Source organism: Danio rerio, chromosome 18, assembly GCF_049306965.1.
Source record: "Danio rerio strain Tuebingen ecotype United States chromosome 18, GRCz12tu, whole genome shotgun sequence".
Taxonomy (NCBI): Eukaryota; Metazoa; Chordata; class Actinopteri; order Cypriniformes; family Danionidae; genus Danio; species Danio rerio.
Window position 1 is genome coordinate 52495001 of NC_133193.1, and position 17500 is coordinate 52512500.

Consider the following 17500-nt stretch of genomic DNA (forward strand, 5'->3'; position numbering starts at 1 on the left):
TTCAAGATTGTATCTGTGTTGTGTGTTTTATAAGAGCATTTTGACAGCTGATTTAAAAGAAATGGAGGATCTTCATTACTTTAGCATGCAGCTCTGGGTTCATCAAGTGCACATCTTGATCTGACTAGATTTCTGAGCTCACAGTGAAGGGAAAATCCATTGCAAAAGGGTAAAATCCCTCAGTAGACAACATACTATCATGATCAAGTGTTCGAGTCTGTGATGGCCATGAGATGCTGCGACCATGAGAGACTGCAATCAGAGCTGCGTTACAACATCCGTACGGAAACCAATAGAAGATAAAAAGAAAGAGGAAAAAAGATAGTCAGGCTGTCGTGAGCTTTGCACAAAAAAGTCTCTTACATAACAGTGAACGCTAATTGTCTGAAAATGGCTGATTTCTTTGAAGCACTCATATTAGACACACTGGATGTGTTCCAAAACCTAATGAGCTTCTTATGTAGGCGATATTTTAAAATTTATTGTGCATCGGAAGACAGAAACAAAAAATTAAAACAAAAATTTGAATAAATAAATAAAAAAATAATAAACAAATATTAAATAGTATGATAAAATAAAATTAACAATAAATTAATATTATAAAATAAATAATAATACATTTTATAATAAAATAAAATTAAATACAGTGAAATTAATAATAAGTACATAATAATAATGCGTTTTGAAATAAAATAAAAAATTACAATACATTTTAAAATAAAATAATAAATAAATAATGATAAATTAATCAAATAAAATAAATAATAAGACATTTTTTAATAAAATAAAATTGAATTAATAATAAATAAATAATACATTTAAAATAAAATTAATAAATTTAAATAAAATAAATAATAAATAAATGAATAATAATGGATTTTGAAATAAAAAAATAAATAATAATATTAAATAATAATATATTTTATAATAAAATAAAATTGAATTATGTAAAATTAATAATAAATAAATATGAATACATTTTAAAATTAAATTAAAGATTAATAAAGAATAAATAATAATGCATTTTAGAATGAAATAAAATTAATAATAAATAAAATAAATAAAAAATAAATAATTATAAATTTTGTAATAAAATAAAATACAATGTAATTAATAATAAACAAATAATAATACATTTTAAAATAAATAAATAATATTTAATTTATACAAAACAAAATAAATAATAGATAAATAAATAATAATACAATAGAAAAAATAAATAATAAATGAAAAATAAGTAATAATTCATTTCATAATAAAATAAAATTAATAAATAATAATAAAATAATAAAATATAATTATAAATAAATTATATATATATATATATATATATATATATATATATATATATATAATTTTTTTTTTTTTTTTTCTTGAAAAGTCATTTGTCTAGACCTGGCATTCCTGATTTGTCAGCATTAGTTTGGATGCTTGGGGCTTTTTATCTCAACAACAGAAGACATGAGTTTACAGTCTAAAGAAAGTGACCCGTGTTTGTGTGTGTGTGTGTGTGTGTGTGTGTGTGTGTGTGTGTGTGTGTGTGTGTGTGTGTGCGTGCGTGCGTGCGTGCGTGCGTGCGTGCGTGCGTGTGTGTGTGTGAAAGATGAAGCTGTCCTCTGGCTGAATTACATTTGTGTAATTTCTACATTAGGCTTGATTTGCATGTTTATCAGAAGACCTGCTCCTCTGTTTTACGGCCTGCATGCACATTCACACTGATAAACTGCCCCATAACCACACACTGAGGCATTGTGGGTAATAACCAGCCACAGCGAGATGATTTCCAACCTCTCGCTCACATCCATCTGAAGGAATCTGCAAACATTAGCAGTTTATTGATGCTATATTAGTGTCGGCTGGGCTTTAATACTGGCAGATCAGAATCATCATCATAACAGAAAGCAAGCAGGGTGTGTTTGATTTAAATAAGACGAGGTTGGTTTTTTATTCTGACAAAATAAATAAAACATGACAGTTCTGACCGGATGGTTTAGGTGTGAACATATACATATAGTGCATTAATATTTAATAAAGTGAACATATTGTATAAACAAGAGAGGAGCAGAATGCAAGAAGTTTTATTTTTTCCTACAGCTGGGAGTTATTTAAAACTTGAAAATATAGATCATTTCAGCAAGGATTCCTCAGAAAACTGTCTAAAACAAACTAATCATAAAAGTTCTGGGGGGGAAGTTTCATTATTAATATATTTGTTTTTCTGTATTTTAAATTAATAAATACTGAATGAATAAATAATAAAAATGAATGAATGAATACAAAAATAAATAAATAAATTAAATATATATATTTTCTAAATTAATAGAAAATATAAGAAAAACATAATGCATTTTAAATGGATATATTTAAAAAAATAAGGTTATTATATATATATATATATATATATATATATATATATATATATATATATATACTACTGCATCACATTAATTAAACCATAATAAATAAATAAATAAATAAATAAATAAATAAATAAAATAAAATTGGGCCGATGCAGTGGCGCAGTAGGTAGTGCTGTTGTCTCACAGCAAGAAGGTCGCTGGTTCGAGCATCGGCTGGTTCAGTTAGCGTTTTTATGTAGAGTTTGCATGTTCTCCCTGCGTTCGCTTGGGTTTCACTGCATGCAAATATATAGTTTCATTCCCTTAAGACGGCTTTTAAGATTTAATATATTTATTGAAAAGGTTTTTGCATAATAAATACATAAATGTAAAAAAAACTAAATAAATAAATAAACAAACAAATAAAGATGAGTTATTTATCATTTTCCAATCGAATATTAAATATTTTACATTTTAAATATATTAAAAACATAATAGAGGCGATGCTGTGGCGCAGTAGGTAGTGCTAGAGGTCGCTGGTTCTAGCCTTGGCTGGGACAGTTGGCGTTTCTATGTGGAGTTTGCATGTTCTCCCCGTGTTGGCGTGGGTTTCCTCTGGCTGCTTCGGTTTCCCCCACAGTCCAAACACATGTGGTAAAGGGGAATTGGGTAGGCTAAATTGTCCGTAGTGTGTGAGTGTGAATGAGTGTGTGTGGATGTTTCCCAGTGATGGGTTGCAGCTGGAAGGACATCCACTGTGTAAAACGTGTACTGGATAAGTTGGCGGTTCATTCCACTGTGGCGACCTCAGATTAATAAAGGGACTAAGCCGAAAAGAAAATGAATGAATGAATAAAACATATTGGGGAGGCATGGTGGCTCAGTGGTTGCCTCACAGCAAGAAGGTCGCTGGTTGGAGTTCCGGCTGGGTCAGTTGGTAGTTATGTGTGGAGTGTGCATGTTCTCCCCGTGTCGGCGTGGGTTTCCTGTAGGTGTGGCGAACCCTGATGAATAAAGGGAATAAAATAGGATTATTATATAAATTAAAAAGTTGAAGGAAAATGAATGAATGAATGAATGAATAAAAACATAAAATACCTTAAAAAAAGTATATATATATATATATATATATATATATATATATATATATATATATATATATATATATATATATATATATATATATATATATATATATATACTATTTTAAACAATTGTTTAATGTTAGTGCTTCTTTTTTATGTGTCTGTTTGATGTGCGTGTAAAAGTTTAGCCGAAAGTGTTTGTGCTTGCACAAGTGTGTGTGTGTGTCTGTGTGTGTGTGTGTAGTGACATCATGTGGAGATGAGAGTCATTACCGCTTCACTCCTGCAGCAGAAACGCTTCAGGATCCAGATAATAATCAATGCATCTGTGAAGATCTGACAAGACAAACACATTCTCTCTCCAGTATTGAGATTATGAGTAATGAGTTATTATCCAGGACTGAAAATCACTAGTGTGTGATACGGGTTCTGCTCGGCTTCACTTCCATTACACTCTCAGCCCTAAAGAACTGCTCAAAACACCCTTCAGTGTGTTGCATTAGGATGATATTCGCACCACCACTAGCCCGAGCAAGTCTGGAATAAAGATGAGGCATTATTTAGGACACATCTGATCTGATTTGATCATACATGCCATATATATATATATATATATTCATTGATTCATTCGTTTTCTTTTCGGCTTAGCCCCTTTATTAATCCGCCACAGCGGAATGAACCGCCAACTTATCCAGCATATGTTCTATGCAGCGGATGCCCTTCCAGCCGCAACCCATCACTAGGAAACACTCATTCATATTCATTCACACACATACATAATGGACAACTCAGCACTCGGAGGAAACCCAAGCCAACAAGGGGAGAACATGCAAACTCTACACAGAAACGCCAACTGACCCAGACAAGGCTTGAATCAGTAACCTTCTAGCTGTGAGACAATTGTGCTACCCACTGTGTCACTGTGCTGCCTACACACACACACACACACACATACATACACACACACACACACACACACACACACACACACACACACACATATCTATATCTATCTATCTATCTATCTATCTATCTATCTATCTATCTATCTATCTATCTATCTATCTATCTATCTATCTATCTATCTATCTATCTATCTATCTATCTATCTATCTATCTATCTATCTATCTATCTATCTATATATATATATATATATATATATATATATATATATATATAAATATATATATATATACATATATACATACACAGTTTAAGTTAGATTTATTAGCCCCCCCCTTTGAATGTTTTTATTAATATTTGCTAAATGATGTTTAACAGATTCAGCAAATGTTCACAGTATGTCTGATACCGTTTCATTTAGTTTAACTTAAATGTATAATAACTATAATATTATAAATTATTGTAATAACGGATAATAATATAAATAAATACATGTATAAATAATTTAAATTGTACATACATGACTAAAAAGTTTTTAAATAGCAATATATTAATAATAAAAAATGTACAGTAATATTGATGAGTACAAACCAATTCACTTCATGTTTGTATATTCAGGAATTATTTTTAATAATTTAATAATTTTATTTATTCATTTTCTTTTCGGCTTAGTCTCTTTATTTATCTGGGGTTGCCACAGCGCAAGGAACCGCTAACTTATCCAGCATATGTTTTAGGCAGCAGAAGCCCTTCCAGCTGCAACCCATCTCTGGGAAACATCTATACACTCTTATTCACACTCATATACACGTGCATACATACATGCCAGACTCATTCTGCAAACATAGTCCCGCGGACATTTCTGGAGACCGAAAAATACGTCTCTGGTGGTACGTATTTGTGCAGTTTTTGTTTTCGCGAATCTGCGAGAGACCGCCGTGTGCACTTTTTCGCATCTTGAACGCCTCTCATGAGCGCCGTTCATGCCCATGCTGTTCTCGTGTAAAGCCACCGGAGGACGCTGTCGAGTGACCGACTGACTGAAGGACTGAATGATTGACTGGGCGACCGGCTAATCAGCCGACCCACCCTTCTACTCCTCCTTCCCTAAACCTTACCGGTTTTACCGATTGACCCGCCCGCCTGCCGGCCGGCCGGCCCGCTCACTTCCCTAAACCCAAGCAACGATTTACAGAAGCCGTCCAGAAAAAGACAAGCCCTCGTCTGATTTTGACCACGATTTCAGATTTCACCACACTCTCACCCTATGAACTCGTTCACTTTATTTTTTGGATTCTGTTTCTGTCTCACCTGATTTCTGGAACCCGCTCCGCCGACATACATGACAAGCTAACCGGACAAACCGATTGCGGCGGGAAAGCCCTCCACATCACTGAAAAAAATATTCAAAGATGATTCCTTGGATTTACTAAATTATTTATGTTAATAGGTTGTAAACTATTTATTTGGGCTGAATTTAAACAAACGAATTAAGCTGAACATTATTCTATTTAAATTGTTTAAACTCAACACAAATAAATTGTTTGCAACAGTTCTGCATGCAACACCTTTTTGTTGCTGTTAGCCGGCGAGCACGAAGAGGAGCGGCATCATACCGCCCCATAATGTTCGCTTAAAACAATGAAATGCAGCCATACGTTCCTCCGGCCACATAAATCGCAGTCTTCAGAAACATCCGCGGGACTACGTTTGCAGAATGAGCTTGGGTTGATATTTTTAGACCGACCGCTCATGTGCAAAATACACCAGTTACCCACCGCTCCCATGCTTTATTCGGAAATTTAGTCCTGCGCCGCAAGAAATCTGGTCGGGTTCCGAGGCTCCCGCGGGAATGCAGACCTCTAGTACAAAGTCAATCTGACGTCATGTTGACGTCCTCTGTCTGCTGGGAAACTATGCAGTTTTAGCAATCTGCATATTTTACTAAAAAGACAACCCTGATATAAATGAATACATTTCTCTGCGAAAATGAGCATTTTAGCCACTGTGCATTGCTGAAATCCATTCATGATTTCCAGTAAATGATGGCATTGGCCTCCAGACACACAATGCACAGAACGGGACCCATAAAGACATACTTGATCAAACCAGATGCATTAGAAACATTTTTATGTGTGCATACATTCATAAACCTCTCTTATGTTCACATTTACCTTAATAATGCAAACAAGGTCAGCGACGCTCAATCAAAAACACCTGATTAATGAAAACCCATTTCCACAGGCCTTGAAGAAAAATACTTTATTTCTTTATAAATCCACATAGAGTACCTATGAAAGCATAAAATTCCATCCCACATTATTTGTTTTTATTTTTTTATATGATCATTTTCGCCTTTAAGTCAGATGATTAAACGCAGAGATGGCTGAAGGTATACTTCACATACAAATACGTCCACAGTCAACTGGAGGGGAGAATAAAAGAAGAGTGTTTATTCAGCAGTGTGCTTATCATACTCGCACACTCGGATATAGAGTTCTCCGTCAATCCTCGATGATACGCGAGCGATTGGGAAAGTTTTTAGTGCATTGGGATAATCGATGATCTCTCCTGTTTGACCTAATCTGCAGATCCCAAGAACACACTGCAATGTTTGTTAATCAGCTGCGTATCGATCCGTCCGTGTGTTTCAGAGAGACGCAGAGAGAGAGAGAGAGAGTCATTAGCTGAGACAATACAGACGAATCCATAATAAAGTGCTCCTGAAGGCGCACAAACGTTAACTCGATAGCAGTTCAGTCAATATTCCAATCGTAGGGTTGTCAAAAGTATCGAATTCGCTACTGATATTTTAAAAACATCCATTTCTCGCAAGCTTTTGAGTGCTGTTAAACACTGCTGATTGGCCACGGTGTTCATGTACTCACCAGCAGTGACTGTGATTGGCTGTGAAGGTCATCAGTTCACCGAGTGCAAACACACATACATGAAGCATTTCAATGTCGTGTCTATCAGCTGATCTGTCAATGAGCTGATATATGAGTGATCTGCTGGTGGATCCACTGATCTACAAAGCTTTGAAATGCTCCAGTGTCCTGTAGGGGTGTCCAAAGTAATTATTTCTTCGATTCACTACGATGCAGTTGCAAACAATTCGTTGTCAGTTCAGTAATAGATTATATTGGGTTATTAGATACTGACGTCATTTATCTGATATGCGCTATGGCGCAGTAGCTTACTGTGGCGATGGATGAGTAATTAAAAGGCTCCAACTACTCAAAGTCCACATGATCTAGACCCTGCAACCATTTTTTTTTCATATTCTGACGCACTTCCTAGAGAAACGAAATATTAAATGAGAAAACAATGGGCGTGGCTTGTTTTTTCTACTGCGAGCTGATTGGATGTAGTAAAGCAGGTGTTTTAAACAGAAAGAGAGGGAAAGGGTTTGGGGAGAGTTATTGCAATCTAACTCTGACTCCTCCTGCTTATAATTTCTGTTTGTTGTCAAAAATGACTGCTGGAGGGGGCGTGGTTAGGTGTTAGCCCCGCCCAATAGCTAAGACAGACGTAATCTAACAAAGGCATTTTCAGATTTCAATTAAAGATAACAAGGGCAAACTATTTTTCTTTTTTCTTAATGACATGCACTGATGAATTGTTCACAACAAAACTACTGTAGCAAGGCGAGCTGACAAAATCAATATGGTTAGTTTTGATTTCATGTGTACTTTAAAAAGAAAACAATGAACTGCTTGTGTCTGCAAAGCGAGATTTCTCCTCCGCGTTTACCCCGGCTGTTCTTCAGTCTTTGGTGAACAGCGCTGACCATTACAGCCCTTTCTGCTGAGCGCATGAACTCAATGACCAATCATAGGGGTTTAAAATCTATTGTGTTGTAAGGGAAAATAAAATAAAAAAAGTGCACAGAGATATTGATTTTAACCAAATCAAAGATATGATAATCAAACCGAAGCGTAAGATCAGTGTCGGTTCACACCCCTAGTGTCCATGTATCTGCTAATATGTCTCAATCACACACCTGTCAACACTGGGATGTAAAAATAAGGGATATGCCCACCGAAATAAAGGATATTTCTCCCCCTTTCTTAAAAAAATGACTAAATATGTTTATCTGGAGCTGTTTTATTGTAAATAAACAGTTAAACGGTCAGCAATATCATTCATTATTATGAATAGCTATTAAAAACGAAATATAATCAAGTTATCAAATCTCATTAATCTTTTCTTTACTGTATAACTTACACATTCTGATTAAAGAGCGCCGAAGGAATCTCTCATTTGTTTAGATTTTTTGTTTGATTACATTAAATAACAGCAGTGTCACTTTAAAAATGCACACATCTAACGTTATAATAAAAGCATTCGATTGCTTACCAAATTTTTTATGCTAATTTAGGACAAAATTAGTTGTGCTTAAAGCCCCGCCCCTGCCAAGATCTCTAGATGTTATTAATATTAATTATGTGTAGATGTCTGTTCAAACACGCACTTTTGCTCCGTTTCAAATCACGTGTACAGAATTTGTTTGGGAAGCGCGTAAGCTGACAGTCACGCACTGCTATATGACTGTTTTGAGGATGGCGTAGGAGGATCAACGACACCTGTATTAAAAAGGAAAGTCAATCCCTCTGTTTTTATATTTATTTCAAAAAGTTTTCATGCCTAAATACAACAAAAGCGCAGAACAGACTCACATTTAGGAGGAAAGGGGCGACCCCTGGTGGTTCGGATGTATGGGTTACATAAAGGGAGGATTGGCTCTTCAATGTTTATTGCCACCCTTCCGATAGAGACTGAAAATACGGGAAAATACTTTTAGGGGATGATAGCGGGATAGAACTGTAAAATACAGGTGAATCCCAGGACAACAGGAGGGTTGACAGGTATGCAATTAGCACCATAGCTCATTCATCAGTAGGTCGTGTGCACAAATTTTGTGCACTAGAAAAGGCACTGATGAGATTGGTTCACTGAGTGTGACATGAGAACATCTTCATTGTACATCATCAAAATTGGAGTTTATAAACAACAGCAGAACTAATCTTTTTCATATGTTAATGTATTAATATTACACGTTTTAAGGTTTATCATAGCTAAATATTTAGATTATTTCATATACAAGCAACATTTCAGCCATTACACAGATGTAAATGTTTGCTAGATTTTTCCGAATCTGTCAAGCGATGATCGTTCATGTTAAAATAATAAATAATGTATTCTTTTTGGAAAAACGACTCTTGTTTGTTGTTCTGTTTGATGATTTAGGTTATGTTAATCAATATTTGTGCTTTCGAACTTCCGTTATAGGCGCAGAGTGCCTAGCGATGCACCCCGAGATTCATGTGGTGAACCGATGATCTTTACAGCCAATCACAGTCATTTCTGTTGAGCACATGAGCACGATGACCAATCAGTGGTGTTTATGAACGTTTTCAACAGCGCTTAAATGTTAGTATGTTTTTCAAATTTCACCACAGATTGGTACCGAAGTCAATACTTTTGTCAGCATTAATCCATCGAGTCTTTCGGAGCCTTCGGGAGAATGTTAAATCCACACGCTTCAATCCTTTGGCACTGGACTGGACCGTCGCAATTGAACATTTCCCATAATATTTGACTGAAACATCCGCGGCGTATTCCCAAAGCGTTTCCCTCCGTGAAGTGAATTGATGATGATTCTCTTTCTATATTTAAAAAAGCAAAAGAAAGAAAACATTGCTTGTGTGCTCCAGAGAGGCACATACTGTAATATCCACGGTCTGGGAGAGTCTTGCATAAAGAAGGCTGTTGGGTTTTGCCTCGCCGCCGCCGCTGCGTGTCCTGCTAATAGATTGGATCCATTGGCATCCTGCATTTAGCTTCCAGACTGTGGGTTTGCCTTTAAAACAACAACAAAAGCGAGAGATTAGAAACAGGAGGACATTTGACGATGTTACAGATTTTGATCTTTATCTTGTGATAATGGACATACACAATATTGATATTATGGACGCTTCAAAATACAGTGAATAATTATTTATGATTTGTCTTTTGAAGGGGACCTATTATGCTCCTTCATACAAGATGTAAAATAAATTCCAGCTCAAAATACCACATATAAGTTTTCTAACTCTCTCAAACTGTCCCTTTTATGCTTTGATCCTAATTATGCCGTTTTAGTGACTGCCTCTTTAAATTCAAATGAGATTGTGTTCTTTTTAAAAGAGGGTGGAGCTACAAAAGCCTGTGTGTCAGCATAGTGGCAGATTCACAACACTTAAGACCGATGGCTGCTTCTCACTCGGGGCTGTTTATATTAATGAGTGAGATATTGTCACTAGTGGGTGGGGCTTTCCCCATCTGATGATAACTTTAATATTGATCCCTAATAAAACTAAATTATGATGCATTAACTAACATTTACTAATGTGACTTTGTTTTAAATGGCTACCTATTGTACTTCATCATTATTCTGCAACATAATTTAAATAATTTTATTTTTGGGTAATTATACATGTTAAAGCAATAATTCTGCAGCTCTGAAACTCTGAAATTGCACGTTTTTCTCAACTAATGAAAAAACTAACTAATCCTAAAATATTAAATTCAAACAAACAATAAAAAATATGTTGCATCCCTATTAACAATCATATGAGAATGATGACTACTAAATAATTTACAATAACTAGCAAACTAACTAAACTGCTAAATAATTTTTATAACCCAACTAACTAACTAACTAACTAACTAACTAACTAACTAACTAACTAACTAACTAACTAACTAACTAACTAACTAACTAACTAGCTAACTAACTAACTAACTAACTAACTAACTAACTAATAATTTACAACCCAACTTAACATACTAACTATCAAACTAAACTCAATTCAATACTTTAGTTACTTACTAGCTTAGTTAGGTAGTTAGCTAGTTAGTTAGTTGGGTTATGTAAATTATTTTGTTGAGTTAAGTTAGTTTGCTAACTATTAAGTTAGCTAGTAACTAACTAAATTATTGAGTTTAGTTTAGTTAGTTTATTAGTAAGTTAAGTTGAGTTGTAAATTATTGGTTATTGAGGTTAGTTAGTTAGCTAGTTAGTTAGTGAGTCAGTTATATCTAGTAAACTTAACCCAACTAACTAACTAACTAACTAACTAACTAACTAACTAACTAACTAACTAACTAACTAACTTTTCAATTCAATTCACCTTTATTTGTATAGCGCTTTTACAATGTACACTGTGTAAAGCATCTTCACATAAAAGATAATTGGAAATTGAACATCACTGTTTTAATTTACTGAGTTTAAGTTCAGTTCAGTTCAGCTTAGCTCAGTTCAGTTTGGTTTAATAATCACTACACTGAAGAGCAAATCCATTGATGTGTAGCTCTATAGATCCCGAACCATTCAAGCCAGTGGCGACAGCGGCGAGGAAAAAACTTCACCAATTGGCGAAAGTGAAAAAAAAAAAAAAAAAAAAAAACCTAGAGAGAAACCAGACTCAGTTGGGCACGACCATTTCCATGTGTTACTGCAGTCTCAGTGGCGGAGGCTGGAAGCTGAACCTAACTAACTAACCAACTAACCAACTAACTAACTAACTAACTAACTAGTTACTAACTAATTTATTAAGTCACTAACTAGCTAACTAACTATACTCAAAAACTAATCATTTACAACTTAACTAACTAATAATTTACATGAACCCACTAACTAACTGATTATAGTTTTGCAGTTTAGGTCCTGACAATAGCATTTGTAATGATAAAAGCAATTAATCACAACAAGAATATGTGAAACCTGAGGTTAAAAACATGAAAGGCAAAGGAATAGGTGAAATCTGAATTGACAGCACCAATTCAACAGGAAAAGATCTCTCGCAGAAGACATTTCACCTGTGGTAAAGTGACCTTTACACATTTTACACCTTAACATCCAGCTCAGGTGTTTGTGCGGTCCAAGGGCTAAATGGGGTCTAAAACATCAGAAATGCAATCTGACAGAAAGTGCCTGATGCCTGTTTAAAATACCCATTGTGTTTAATGCTCTAGATGCAGATTCATGTTGCTAAAAATAAAAGCCCAATGTCATACTGTCAACACTACTGTGATAGGATTGATTGCCAGGGAACATTGACTTTGTAAGTGACTCCCATTGAAATTTGATCTCAGGTGCTCACGGAGGATTCACTTGAGATGCATGAGCAGCAGTCTGTCTCTCCTGACCCCTAATGATCTGATACCAGTTTTAAAGCAGGATTAGCAGATTTACCATGTTTACACACACACACACACAGTGAAAGTGTAAAAGTTAGATTTTTTCCAGACTAGAACAAACAAAACTGATATAAAACCCTTTTCACTGAAATTGCACTTTTTTCTTTAACTAATAAGAAACTACCAATTAACCCTAAAATATTAAATTCAAACAAACAATAAAAAATGTGTTGCATCACTATTAACCCTCATATGAGCACGGTGAAAAGTTATTTATAAATGTATATTTAAATATTTTAAAATATATTAACTTATTTTTTTTCAAGGAAATGATGTAAATATTGTAGATAAAAGGTTTTTGGCTCGTAAAACACTTAAGCAACTAACTAACTAACTAACTAACTAACTAACTAACTAACTAACTAACTAACTAACTCATTTATTTACCAACTAAATACATTTACTAATTAAGCTAACTAACTACAGATAATTAAACTTAACTAAATCATTTAGATAAACTAGCAAACTAACCAAACTCAACTAAATACTAACTATCTAAATAACTAACTAAACTCAACTAATTTATTTAGCTACTAACTAGCTAACTTACTAACAAGCAAACCAACTAAACTCAAATAATTTTTTGTTCACCCAACTAACTAACTAACTAACTAACTAACCAACTAACTAACTAACTAACTAACTAACTAACTAACTAACTAACTAACTAACTAACTAACTAACTAACTAACTAACTAACTAACCTCAAATGAATATTTACCTAACTAACTACATTTAACTACATACATAATTTACATAACCCAACTAACTAACTTACTATAACTAACTAACTAACTAACTAATTTAGTTACTAATTTACTAACTGGCTCACTAACCAGCTAAGTAATTAACTAAACTCTATAATAATTTACAACTTAACTAACTAATAATTTACATAACCCAACTAACTAACCTACTAACTAAAATCAACTAACCTTTTTTGTTACTAACTAGCTAACTTACTTACTAGCAAACTAACTAACTAAACTGAACTAAATAATTTACCGAACTAACTACAGTATACTTAACTTAATGATTACCTAACCCAACTAACTTACCAACTTAACAAATATCTAACCAACTAATCATCCAGATCTAACTACGGTCTAACTGAGGCTCATCTGCAGATAAGTGTGCTTGAAATACTAAAAGTTGCCAAATCCACAAAGATAAACACATAATTAAGTCGATCATTAAAAGTGAATAGCTAACTTCATAATGATGCGGCTGCAGCTCGCCAGCTTGTGTACAGGTTGACAAGGCCATTCCGAAAAACAATAAACGTAATCTGTATCAGAGGAAACGGCACCCGAGGATACGCAAACACTGTTCCCACAACATCAGCTGAGCTTGCATAAACAAACAGAGCGGGCGAATATGCAGAGCACATGCTAATTGGACATTTAACGACTTCATTAACTCTGAACATTATCAATGTAGTGAGACGTTCCCTCCAGATATAATGCAGAGTTAACAAAGCCGCAAAGCTGCAGCAAAGATGAGGCCTGACCCTTAGCAAAACCATGGTTTCAGCTAGCTGGTTATCTGCAGAATGGATAAGCCTCGCTAATGCTAGGCCTCATTCAGACGGCTATTTTTTATTTTCACCATAATACCTTTAGCAAATATGCAGTTAAATGAAGTCACTGTTCCAAAAAAAGATGGCTACTACAGTTTTAATATAAGAAAAATGTGGTTAACAGGCTTTGTAAAGGGATGTTTCAGCTAGCTAGTTGTCTGCTGAGAGATATTACTATTGCTAGGTCTCATTCAGATGACTATTTTTTATTTTTACCATAGTAACTGTAGTAAATTTGCAGTTAAATGGAAGCCAATGTGCCAAAAAACATGGTTACTATAATTTTGCTAGAAAAAAACGTGGTTAACAAGCTTGTAAGGGGATAAGTTTCAGCTAGCTAGTTTCCTTCAGAGAGATACTGCTAACGCTAGGTCTCATTCAGATGGCTTTTATTTTTACCATGGTAACTGTTTTAAATTTGCTGTTAAATGGAAGCCAATGTGCCCCCCATCAAAAAAAACAAAAAAAAAAACATGATTACTACAATTTCACTGTAGTTTCAGCTAGCTAGTTATCTGCAGATAGCTATTGCTAATGCTAGGTTTCAGTCGGATGGCTAATTTTTTTTATTTTTACCATGATAACTGTAGTAAATTTGCAGTTAAATGGAAGCCAATGTGTCCAAAAAACATGATTACTACAATTTCACCGTGGTTTCAGCTATCTAGTTTCCAGAAGAGAGGGCAATCCTCGCTAATGCTAGGCCTCGTTAAGGTGGCTATTTTTTTTTTCACCATGTTAGCGAACATGCAGTTAAAAAGTAGTCACTGTGTTAAAAAAAAAACATGGTTACTACAATTTTGCCATTAAAAAACATGGTTAACAAGCTTTGTAAAGGGATAAGTTTCAGCTAGCTAGTTGTCTGCAGAGAGATATTGCTAGGCAGATAGCTATTGCTAATGCTAGGTCTCATTCGGATGGCAATTTTTTTTATTTTTACCATGGTAACTTTATTAAATCCTCAGCTAAATGGAAGCCAATGTGCCCAAAAAACATGATTACTACAATTTCAGCTAGCTAGTTATCTGCAGAGAGACATTGCTAATGCTAGGTCTCATTTGTATGGCTATTTTTTACCATGGTAACTGTTATAAATTTGCAGTTAAATGGAAACAAATGTGCCAAAAATCCATGATTACTTCAATTTCACCATGGTTTCAGCTAGTTTTCTGCAGAGAGGACAATCCTCGCTAATGCTAGGCCTCGTTCAGAAAGCTAGTTTTATTTTAACCACGTTAGCAAACAAGCAGTTAAAAGGAAGTCAGCGTGTTAAAAAAACATGGTTACTACAATTTTGCCATTAAAAAACATGGTTAACAAGCCTTATAAAGGGATAAGTTTCATCTAGCTAGTTGTCTGCAGAGAGATATTGCCAGGCAGATAGCTATTGCTAATGCTAGGTCTCATTCAGATGGCTTTTTAAATTTTTACCATGGTAACTGTAGTAAATTTGCAGTTAAATGGAAGCCAATGTGCCCAAAAAAACATGATTACTACAATTTCACTGTGGTTTCAGCTAGCTAGTTTCCTGCAGAGAGGGCAAGCCTCGCTAATGCTTGGCCTCGTTTAGACGGCTATTTTTATTTTCACCATGTTAGCAAACAAGCAGTTAAAAGGAAGTCAGCATGTTAAAAAACATGGTTACTACAATTTTGCCATTAAAAAAACATGGTTAACAAGCTTTATAAAGGGATAAGTTTCAGCTAGTTAGTTTTCTGCAGAGAGATATTGCTAATGGTAGGTCTCATTCAGATGGCTTTTTAAATTTTTTACCATGGTAACTGTAGTAAATCTGCAGTTAAATGGAAGCCAATGTGCCCAAAAACATGATTACTACAATTTCACCGTGGTTTCAGCTAGCTAGTTTCCTGCAGAGAGGGCAAGCCTTGCTAATGCTAGGCCTCGTTCAGATGGCTATTTTTAGCACAGCGTGTCCTGCTGCAGTCTGGAGGGATTCTGGCTGCAAACGGCTGTCAGCAGGGCAGGAGGAGAGAGTTGCAGACCATTTCTGTGCTGCACAACAAATAGTAATTACCTTCTACTATGGGTCTGCTGGTATTCCACAACATCCCACCCCTCAGATTAACCCATTTGTCTCAATATCTGAGACTCGAGGCCTTTACCCTTTTATCTCACTCTCTAAACCCCATCACAATACTCATATCGGCTCTTTCTTCATCACGAGCTCTCTCGCTATCTCTGCAGCTCTTTGCCAGGCTTTGTATCTCAATTCTCCCGTCCTAATCTCTCTCATTTCACGCTGAGCAAAAGGAAATGTAAATCCATCTAAAGCTAATAGGAGAACGAGCTCTAATGGTGCACTAATTTTAGAGAGCGAGGACCCGCGTTTAAATCCATCGAACGTAAGATCAGGAATTAGCACTTAGGTGAAATAAAGGCAACCTTTCCTTAAGTATTATTATTGACGCATTATAAACGTACAGCTATTTCATGACAGGATCAATAGAGATAAAAACTTCAGAGGTCACACTTCATTTTAATGTACAATTCAAGCTATTATCAAACAATTTAGCTCAACAAACTACTAATTAGCTGTGTATTAGTTAGTTAGTAAGCTAGGGTTTAGGTATTGGGTAGGATTAGGAATGTAACATAGGATCATACTTTATAAGTGCTTATAAACAGTAAATATTAGGGATGCTCCGATAGATCGGTATTTGCTGATAATCACTTTTCACAACTCGATTGGTACATGCTGATCTGGCCAATCTCATGAACCAATCACAAGTATTTGTTTATGCGTTTACAGCCCGGGATATACATCCACAACGCTACAACATGTGAGCAATGTTTCCAAATTGCATTGTCTGTAATTTTTCTTACCATTTTTTTGTCTGTTTTGTCTATTATTTTTTTGTAAAGCTGCATCTGACCGTTACATGTATGCAACATTCTTAATTTATTCTTTTAGGTTTAGGTGAGATCTCATGTAGACGGTTGCTTATGCAATGGCAAAGTTATATAAAGCTTGAAGCATCAGAATTGGTAATTTGTATCGGCTGATCACAACGACGAGGAATCAGTACTCAGTATCGGCTGGAAAAATCCCGATTGGAGCATCCCAAGTTAATATCTTAATAATAAGCAGGTAATAAACAGGTAAATGGTATGAATTGTTATTTAAAATACAGTGTTACCAAAAATTACATTAAAACATTCGATATGACTTTACTGTTAGATATATATTAATAAATAACTTAAAATCCATCAAAATAAGTAAGTTAGTAAGTAAGGAAGCAAGGAAGGAACCAACCAAACAACTGACTGACCAACCAACCAACCGACTGACGGACCAACCTACTGGCCAACCAACCGGCCAAACGACCGA

The 17500-nt window shown here is 34.9% G+C and overlaps 1 protein-coding gene across 3 annotated transcripts in view; it reads right to left on the minus strand.

Annotated features, from left to right (window-relative positions):
- Nucleotides 1–6576: 6576 nt before the first annotated feature.
- Nucleotides 6577–17500, minus strand: part of si:cabz01090165.1 — a 326808-nt gene continuing 315884 nt past the window's right edge. For all 3 annotated transcript variants that reach the window (XM_073928779.1, XM_073928778.1, XM_073928780.1), the window contains exon 6: nt 6577–10191. The gene's annotated coding sequence lies outside the window, so the exon portion shown is untranslated. The remainder of the gene's footprint in view (nt 10192–17500) is intronic.